The 10,256-nt window shown below is 44.2% G+C and overlaps 1 non-coding gene across 1 annotated transcript; it reads left to right on the top strand.

The window, feature by feature from the left end:
* The first annotated feature begins 1,204 nt into the window (after nt 1-1,204).
* Nucleotides 1,205-1,279, top strand: Trnas-cga (transfer RNA serine (anticodon CGA)). The gene has a single exon. It is a non-coding gene; the product is annotated as a tRNA-Ser (tRNA).
* The last annotated feature ends 8,977 nt before the right edge of the window (nt 1,280-10,256 follow it).

The following is a 10,256-nucleotide window of genomic DNA, read 5'->3' as shown; positions in this document are numbered from 1 at the left end:
GAAACGTTTACTCTCTTCTGGCAATGTTCCACACCTATTGCGCAATGATCTTAGCGTGGACGACATGTGAAACTTACTGTCTGAGGTCCCAACACACGACGGCTGTTCAAAAAGTATCCGACCTTATTTTTTATTGTTGAAACCAACAATGGTATCGGGTCGCGCCCACTCTATATGTTATGTTTGCAGACATACGTAGTGCGCACGCCTCATTTTTTTCACGACCACGGGAACGACCAGTCGCTGGTCAGCCTATGACGAGTGAACACGTATAAACTGGTAGTCGTCGGATTTTGCGTTGTGGGCAGTGACAAAAAAGTGGAACAACGTTACTGTATCAAATTCACGGGACGATTTAGAAAGCACGAAAGCGTTACAGATATGCTAAACAAACTCCATCAGCGAACAACATTGTGCATCACAGAGAGATTCACAATTTCAATTTCAAGAGCGTACGTACCACGGAGGTTTGGAAAACGTGTTATTTCCTACAACAGCCAACTCATGAAATGACCACGACGGAAAAATCATAATTGGAGCTGAGACGGAGGCTGGACGACATTCATTCTTCAAACCCACATCCCCCAACTGGCCAACAAATGGGGGAATGTTAGTGGGACCCGTACCAAGCTACCGTAGCACTGAGCCCCTCTTCTCGCTTTAAAGGAGTCGATGAGCATTTCTTCCACCAGTCTTAGCTTAAAAGTTTGAGCATTGCTTTGCAAAAGACTCACTTAGTACACACACGTTCGATGATGAATCACAGCTTTCCAAATAATTAAAGATCATGTAAATTATGCTGGTTCAGGCGTGTTCACTACTCTGACAGTTATGCATGTTCATTTAAATGTCCGCTGTGTGATCAAAAGTAAATGGGCACCTACTAATGGACATTCGTATCGCGTTTGTTCAACCTTCGACTTTATTATGGCTTGAACTCTGCTGAAGACACTTTGAAAGAGGTGTCTGTATGTCTAGGGGGCAGCCCATTCTACAGGAAGTTTCATATCAGCGCACACTCCGCTGCAGAGTGAAAATCTCATTCTGGAAACATCCCCCAGGCTGTGGCTAAGCCATGTCTCCGCAATATCCTTTCCTTCAGGAGTGCTAGTTCTGCAAGGTTCGCAGAAGAGCTTCTGTAATGTTTGGAAGGTAGGAGACCGATACTGGCAGAAGTAAAGCTGTGAGTACCGGGAGTCAGTCGTGCTCCGGTAGCTCAGTTGGTAGAGCACTTGCCCGCGAAAGGCAAAGGTCCCGAGTTCGAGTCTCGGTCGGGCACACAGTTTTAATCTGCCAGCAAGTTTCATATCAGCGCACACTCCGCTGCAGAGTGAAAATCTCATTCTAAAAACAGTCGAGATTCTCGATTCATGGGACTGATGAACAACTATGTACATTCATAACTAAGTACGGAACATCGGTACGCAAGTCCTACTCGCACTTATCCGATTTTATTTTTTTAATTATTTTTACAACCATTCTGCTCGACAATCGCTTCCGTCAGTGCATGGGCCTTGGTTTAGCTCTGGTTGTTGCTTCGCTTTTCCACTCCACAGTCGCATGACCAACAGTCGACTTGGACAGCCTTGGGGGAGTTGGAATGTTTCTCATGGATTTGTTACTGAGACGACATGCGGTGTAGGCCACGATCGAAGTTACTGAGCTCTCCAGATCCACCCATTCTTCTGTTAATGCTCCCCGCTTCCATTAGACTAGCGGGTCCGCCAGCCGTGAATCTAGTGGCCAATTCCACATAACATACTTGTGTCAGAATACTTTTGATCAGATAGTATAAGATACTGTTGGTACTGGTACGGTGTCAAAATAGCCATACTATAAATATTATGATTAAAACTGATTAGAACTTCAATTATATTCAGTTGAATTGTTATATTGTGAATTTCAAAACGGCTGTATCTTTGCAGCAGTAACATGTAATGGGGAAGAAGTCAGACTCAGTTGTTGTTGGACGTAAATGCAATTATCAACGAAGGTACTTAACGTGAAAGATATTTCAAATCACTGGTAGATATTTTTCTACATCCATAGTTTCAAAATTTTCTCTGTCGAATTTTATTTCGATTCTTACGTATGACGAAGATATGCAAAAAGAAACAGAAATTGTGGACAGTAATCTCGTGTACGCACAAATCCATGCCAAACGTGAGCAGCATGGAGAAAATATCTTCGTAGACACGTCTGCTTGCATGCAAAGTGCACAAATTACACAGCCCTCACATAATGGTATACTTGACAAATGAGAACAATTTTGCAGTCGAAAAGGGAGCAAACATGAAAGAAAAGCACAAGATGTCGTTTCCGACGGGCAACTGACATATCCGATGTTTTGTTTGTTGTTTGCTCTCTCTGTCGAGAGATGTGGCGTATGTTTCAATCAAGCCCCGTCCTGCTGTGTCAACAGACTGCCTTGTTGTCGAGCCCGCTTCTGATCGTGCGTCACCGCCGCTTGGCTGTCCTCGGCTGCGTGACGTACTACAGTCACGCCCTTCCACGTAACACCGTTACAAATAGCTCCTGCTCACAACAAAGCTTCGTGCGTCATTCGGAATACAAGCAGACACGGCCCGAACTTTAAAGTGACTGAACACGGAAATGGAGTCGATTGGACGAAATCCATGACAAACAGTGACATGGAATGGTCCCATTGGAATCCGTTCTGAAATGCCGAAACTGAGGCATGAAGAAAACGTCAGGAGAAATGAATCTTTCTGCCAGGCTGTGTTTCGAACGCCGTATCAGACAGACTGGCACTCAAATGCGACAACACAACAGTGTATACAGTCTGTAACGTAATAACGTGGAATATCTCCAGTTGCTGTTATTTCATTCCTTTAATATTTTTTTCCTGTTTTCTACTCCACATTTAAAACATGTACATTCAATATGTAAAATATCCAAATTATTACATAAAGTGTCTTTTTGAAAACTTTATTATTCAGTTTATAAAAAGGAAGGAACATTTGGTTTAACACCCCATCGACATTGAGTCATTAGAGGCGGAGCACAAGCTTAGATTGTGTTGAGGATGGGGGAGGAAATCGGCCGTGCTCTTTCCAAGGAACCATCCCGGCATTTGCCTGGAGCGATTCGGGAAATCGCGCAAGACCTAAAAATCAGGATCGCCGGACGATGGTTTGAACCGTCGTCCTCCCGAATGCGAGTCTAGTTTGCTGACCACAATGCACTCTCGTTCGGCTTATTTAGTTAGTCTACAGACTGCAGATAACAATAGTTTAGGTACTTCATTTAAAATGTACGGCTGAGAGGCCTTGGCCGATGTATAAAACTGTTCCCAGATGTTACGTTAAACACAGGATGAAAAGGAGATACACTGTGAAGACAAGTTGGACGTCTTCTTGGTACATATCAACAACATCAACTCAAAGATATTCTATCGACGATGGAAGGAGGCACCAACGGTTAAATTAATTTTCTGAATGTATCTGTGGTCGAACAGGTCTACCGGCCGTTTGGCCTTGTGTGTACACAGAAACCAGGCACATCTGATCGATACCTCCACAAGGAGTCCAACCATTATTCAAGACAAAAACTGATGTGTCATTAAAACTTTAGTGGACAGAGCAAACAAAATTTTCGAAACAGCTTGTTTACAAGATGACTTCAAGTACTTATTATTGGCTTTCGAGAAAAATGTGTACTGCGGTAAGGATATGGACCGAGCACTTCAAGCAAGAAGAGAGGACGCCAGGATTACCGAGGAACAACGCCAGCCAACTGGGATAGTTTTCTTCCTGTTTATTAACAAAATTGGGGATCGCATAGAGAAAATACGAAATAAAGTTCAATGAAACAGGCCTTATAGTGGAGACAACGCATTATCACACGTACATATATAGAGAGGCCACAGTGATTCACAAATGCCATAATAGATTTAACAGAAAAGAAGTTGCCATGTTCCCTCGGAAGATGTTCTCCTCAATCGCAGACGAAACGTCAGAAATAGTTTTATACATCGACTACGGCCTCTCAGCCTGGAAGTCTTAAAGTGAAGTTTTAACACCGGACGCGGAAGCCTATAACGAATAATTTAGAGTGTAGACAGATCAGGTAGAAACATTGTATTAAAAAACTAGGTGCTTTTTTCGCAATCGAGGCGGGTTTTTAGTTTTTTAATATATTAACCAACGATTGCTGACGCTCTGCGATGTTGAAGGCTGTACTTAGAGAAATAATCTAATATTACAATTCACTAAAGTCATGTGCACTTCAAAATTCGATCCCGCTGATAATTATTTGTTTTTGGACTGAAATGCATTATTTTAAATCGCTCATTCTGCATTTTCAAAGAAACATTTTATTTTTTCCAAATCCTTAGTAATTCAAAACTTCTCTTTATTCCGAATTATCTTCCAGAATGTTCTAATCTTACAATGTAGTCCTATCAAAAATGCAGTACCATCCTCTTATAGCCCTAGTTCTTCAGAATCCAAAAATATATAACTTTTTTTACAGTGGCATGTTATTTTATAAAATAATACAGTCAGAAAATTCGAGTTTCCAGAAAATAGTTGGCTGATGTTTGTAGATCCACGTGTGCGGCAAAAATTCCGTCTAATACTATTTATAACATTAAAATATTTATTTCTTACGTGACTATGATGTAAAAAAGGTACTGTATGTGTGAAACCCCGGTCTGACATAAGAGGTCTGATGGCCCTATTCAGGTTAGGCGAAATAAATAAATAATACAGTAACAATCATTTTCATTAATTTAAGAGGATACAGGTTATAGTTAAGCAGATTTAACTCGCTAACTAATGTGATGATGTATTTTTACTTTTTTTGCCTTTTTGTTAATATCTAAAATAAAATAGCTTTGTGTTGTAACATCTTATAATATCTGTGCTACACTCGTCTTGAAACAGCCGTCGCGCACAAGACGAGCCAGTCGCTAGTCACCATTCCATATGCACTACAGACGAGTGTTCACAAAAGATTATGAACACAGTTTATGCCCCGAAGTATGCCCCGAAGTATGCCCCAGACAGTGAATATGTCCCCCTGATAAGGCGATCTAATTTTTGATAGCAATACGCAGTGGCAAAGCTTACGCAAAATGCAACGAAGAAGGAGCAAGTTACACGAAAGTATCACACTATTTATTATTGAACATGTGTATGAACTGCAAACAGCATACCGCACAGCTTCAAAGTATAATAAATCGCACCCTAGAGATGCGATTTGTGCATGGACAAATGCGTTTGTCGTCTCTTTCCTACGCTGCTAATAACATGAAAGGAATGAGCTAGTGCGGTGAATGCTATGAATTGCAATTACAGTGTCTCCGCGGCAGGATATTTTGGAGCACTTCATCAGCACCAACTTACCTGCATTGCTAAAAGTTTCTACAAAAATTAGTGCTAGTTAGGCACACATATATCGTATAACGCATCAACAAATGCAACACCAGTGTAAAAAAGACGTGTCTCCTTGAATCCAATTTTAAAAATTCAAAGATGGAGGTAAGAACATGTAATGGAATTGGTACTTCAAGGAAAAAGGTAGAAGATAATGAACACGCAATCTAAACGAACCAGTAACTCAATACAATTTACAACCAGTATAGATATACGGTTTAGCCATGGAGGCTGTTAGTAAACATCTAATCAGAGCGTCCAACGACCCTTATTTCTTAATCACAAAAGAAAACACATTGCAAATCGCTTGGAAACATAGTCGCGACTGAGTGAAGCTGTTTGTAGGTTCCTTGAATTACAGATGGCAAGCAAAGAGACGGATTCCAATCACCCATGTTCTGAAGCAATTGAAGTTCGCATGTAAAACGTCACATGGTCACGGTTTTGTCTAACTTGAATGTTGTCATGGATCCCAATGAAGTGAACGCAACTGAAGTGCTCGTTGCCTGCTGCATACTGTCTCATCATGACACGCCAAGGTTGCTGGTCGAATGCCTCATCCGCAAACTTAGCGACCTTGGTTTCCCAGGCGGCTTCGCATGTCTCATACACTCCTGTCTCACTAACAGAAGTTTCAACACTGGTTTCGGACAAAGCACAGTTTAAACAGAGTTTGAAAGACTTTTTGATAGGCAGCTCCTCCTATTCTGAAGATGAATACCTTAACAGGGACTGTTAGACCAACTTGAGTAAAAATATCTGTTAGATTTCAGTTTTGACAGATCTTGGTCACAACAGTCAAGATTAGGTATTTGGCATATGATAAATTTGTTGTGGTATCAGACGCCAAATGTGGCATGAAGACACCAAATATAGTGGGTGGGGTGTCAGGAGTTGCCGTATTAAGCCTCGTCCGTGCTTTTCAAATGATATATTGCTTTTCAGCTACAGTGCTCTGTTCACCTTGGTCTGTGTCATGGGCCCCGCAATGCTGAGGAAGCACCCCAGCGGCCTGTGCGACGCAACGTTAAGTCGTACCAGCCTTATACGCCAGTGGAGTGCGTCGTCGTCAGGATGCCACGGTTGACTCGGTGGTCCGTGTCCCTGACGACTCAGCGCTGCTCGGTGTGAGCTGAAAGCGGCCAGCTGCTGCTCCTTCTCGCCAGTGTGGCTGAGAACGCAGTGGCAATGTCTGTCTGCGATCCGGCGTACGAGTCTGCGGCCCTCGCCTCAGAAGTCTCCGGTTCGTGTCGGGAGCCGAGATGACTGCCCGCGGTAGCGAGCCAAAGGATGGCCCGCGCTGGCTGGCTGCGGACCCCACGTCAGCATCAGAGAGGACAACCAGCGACCCACCACGGACTGGGACGCTGTCATCCCATCTGTTGCTGCGTGTAGCCCAGCAGTGTGATATGTCTCGCTGTCCAGGATAGCTGCCACACTTGAATGCCCCACGTTGGCCTCAGAGGGTCGAACCAGTGACCCGTCGTGGACTGGAATGTTGGCACCTCAACTGCTCTGTGTGTAGCCGGTGGTGCGACATGCCCCGCCGTCCAGGAGAGCTGTCACACTTCAATGAATCTTGTTAGAAAATGGCACCTATTTATACTCGGCTGTTGGGGTTGTTTTGGGGAAGGAGACCAGACAGCGAGGTCATCGGTCTCATCGGATTAGGGAAGGATGGGGAAGGAAGTCGGCTATGCCCTTTCAAAGGAACCATCCCAGCATTTGCCTGTAGTGATTTAGGGAAATCACGGAAAACCTAAATCAGGATGGCCGGTCGCGGGATTGAACCGTCGTCCTCCCGAATGCGAGTCCAGCCTGCGTCACCTCGCTCGGTATATACTCGGCTGTGCGCCTCTTGTTTTACCAAGCGTGACAGTTCGCATCACGTACGCATAACACTTAGGTTGGCCAGTGGCCCCCCTCTGCCTGTGACATGCGCCATGGAAACTGTTGTGTGCGTCCTCTCCGGCAGTTCTACGCCCGTGGCCTCTATTTGGCTTCGCAACTGCTGGTATGCGTAGCTTACTGCAATCCGGTCAGCACCTGGCAATAACTCGTGCTCCGAATATCGCACACAACTAACTTTCCCTATCCTAAACGGTGGAGCCGCTATTAATTTATTGCAAGTGCATAACAATGTTTCATTCTGGCAGTGTATTAATTATGTAAATATTAGCAGTTCCAGTTTCGTGTATTGTATTCACATATATTGACAATCTCCTGACAAATGATCAGAGTAGTGAGTATTATATTAAAATGCATTATGTTTTTTATGTTTTACTTTCTCACTTGTTCCACACCCACGAGAATCATCTCATCTTTGGGCCTATGGATCGGAAACTGAGTCTAATCTAAACTAATCTCTCAACTGGAAAACATCAAATATTAGCTCACGACTTGAGGGGTAACATATTGTGAGTTTTGTTTGTGTGTGTGTGTGTGTGTGTGTGTGTGTGTGTGTGTGTGTTACTCCCTCTGCCTCTATGACCGACGAAGGATTGTTGTGTCCTTGAACAACCGTAAGTGTTTGTCTTTGGACAGCATATTTTGTGGAAAATTTCCTGTTCCTTTTGCGCATGTCATGAGAGAGAAAGTGGATACAACGGTATCTGCAAGGCACGGGAGATGGGCACCTGGATTCATGTGCATGGAGGCACCTCCTAGTTGGGACATTCCCTGAAAACGCCGTTCCACCTCGAAGATCGCTGCGGACTGCGGAACCTCGCCGGGCATGACAATGGTCATGACGTCACTTGTCAAGGGAAACACAGTGAGGCCACAGAGAGAGTAAATGACAAAGGCTAATGTGTATTGTAAACTTTGTTAAAGTGATTTGCTGTTGTAAGATCTAACATGGAACGGTGGTGAAATGCATGCGCAATTAAGAAGCAGCACGTGAATTTATTTTGTGTAACATACTGGTGTTTGACATTTCCAGCTGGTACGGACGTGGCATCTTCGAAAAATGAGTGTGCTTCCTCAAGATATAGCAACAGTATCAAGTCAAACAGTTAATATAGATAAGTAACGACGATAAAAAAGCTTTTACGTAGTCAACCTCCATAGATGCCTAAACAACAACTTTATATTCCAGACTACAGACAGCACTCAGAACTAGGGAGCCTCGGTAGGATAAAGGGCATCGCAAGGTAAAAGTCGACAAGTGCGAAGCAGTTCTGTTCATACGCAAACCGAAATAACTGCAGAAACACCTACACTGTAGGCAAATAACTGTACACACAAGCCGAGTACGTTTCCATGAAAAAGTCAGATACATCGATGTCTGGATAGATCGGAAACTCGTATGGGGAGATCGCATGCAAGACGTCGCTGACAAAGCGAGCGCGAGGCTCAATCAACTGTATACTATGCTAACCAGTCAAAGCACACTGAACAGGAGGGTGTCGAGGTTGGTTAGTATGTTGGGTGATTAGGGGGAGGGGACTGAACAGAGAGGTCATCGGTCCCATCGGGTTAGAGAAGGATAGGGAAGGAATACGGCCATGCCCTTTCAAAGGAATCATTCCAGCATTTGCCTGAAGCGGGGGTATCAAGATCAAGCTGCATGACGCTTGTCAAACCTCTGATGATACAAGCATCTCCTATCTGGAGTTACGCAGCTCCAACACATTTTTGCCGCCTGCAGCTCATGCAGAACAAGATGTTATGGATCATAAACAATGCTCCAAGGTATTCATGCAAAGCGGATATACACAATGAATTCCACCTGATACTCTCGTGGAGGTATTCAAGAAACTCGCTACACGACTGCACAAGAACTCGAGAGACTTGAGCAACCCATTCATTCTGAATCTGGGGAACTACAATCATCTGTATTTATACAGCCAACTAGTTGGCACAATCAAGGAAGACGAACTCACAAGACACGAATCCCTCATGACCCCACACAACGAGCAATCGATTTTACACTGAGGTGACAAAAATCATGCCATACCGCCTAATATCGTCTCGGGCCTACTTCTGCCTGGCATAGTGCAGTAACTAGCCGCAACATGGGCTCCACAAGACGCTGCAAGTTCCCTGCAGAAATATTGAGCCATGCCACCTCTATAGCCGTCCATAATTGTGAAACTGTTGCTGGTGCAGGATTTTGTGCCCGGACTGATCTCTCGATTATGTACCATAAATGTTCCAAATAATAATAATTTCGTGTGACGACGGCCTCCCGTTGGGCAGACCGTTCGCCTGGTACAAGTCTTTCGGTTTGACGCCACTTCGGCGACATGCGCGTCGATGGGGATGAAATGATGAAGACTAGGACAACACAACACCCAGTCCCTGAGCGGAGAAAATCTCTGACCCAGCCGGGAATCGAACCCGAGCCCTTAGGATTGACATTCTGTCACGCTGACCCCTCCGCTATCGGGGGCGGACAATGTTCCAAATCATTACCTCGCTGTCCAGAATGGGGAACAATTGTGGCTCGCTGACGTGGCGCATTGTCATCCATCAAAATTCCATCGTTGATTGGGAACACGACGTCCGTGCTGCAGAAAGTATTTTGTCTGCATTATCGGTGTTACAAACTACTGAAGTTGTCGAAATATTGTGACAGAGAAAATGACAACCCAGTTGCAGGTTGCCGTTAAATGCCATAGTTATCATACGAGGAGTGAAACAGGAGAATTGCCGGACAAACATTTATTGCTATTTCTAAGTGATGCTTTAAGTTGGTGTTTTGCATGGCAACTGAGCCAGGTGGTGCAGCTAAGACGCTAGAATCGCATTCGGCAGGACAGCAGTTCAGATCTACATCGAACCATACTGATTTAAGTTTCCCTTACTTTCCCCACTACCGAAGGCAAACGTCAGGGTACCTTTGAAAACGACATG

Source organism: Schistocerca gregaria, chromosome 2 (genome assembly GCF_023897955.1).
Source record: "Schistocerca gregaria isolate iqSchGreg1 chromosome 2, iqSchGreg1.2, whole genome shotgun sequence".
Classification (NCBI taxonomy): Eukaryota; Metazoa; Arthropoda; class Insecta; order Orthoptera; family Acrididae; genus Schistocerca; species Schistocerca gregaria.
This window is presented reverse-complemented; position numbering and strand designations above follow the sequence as displayed.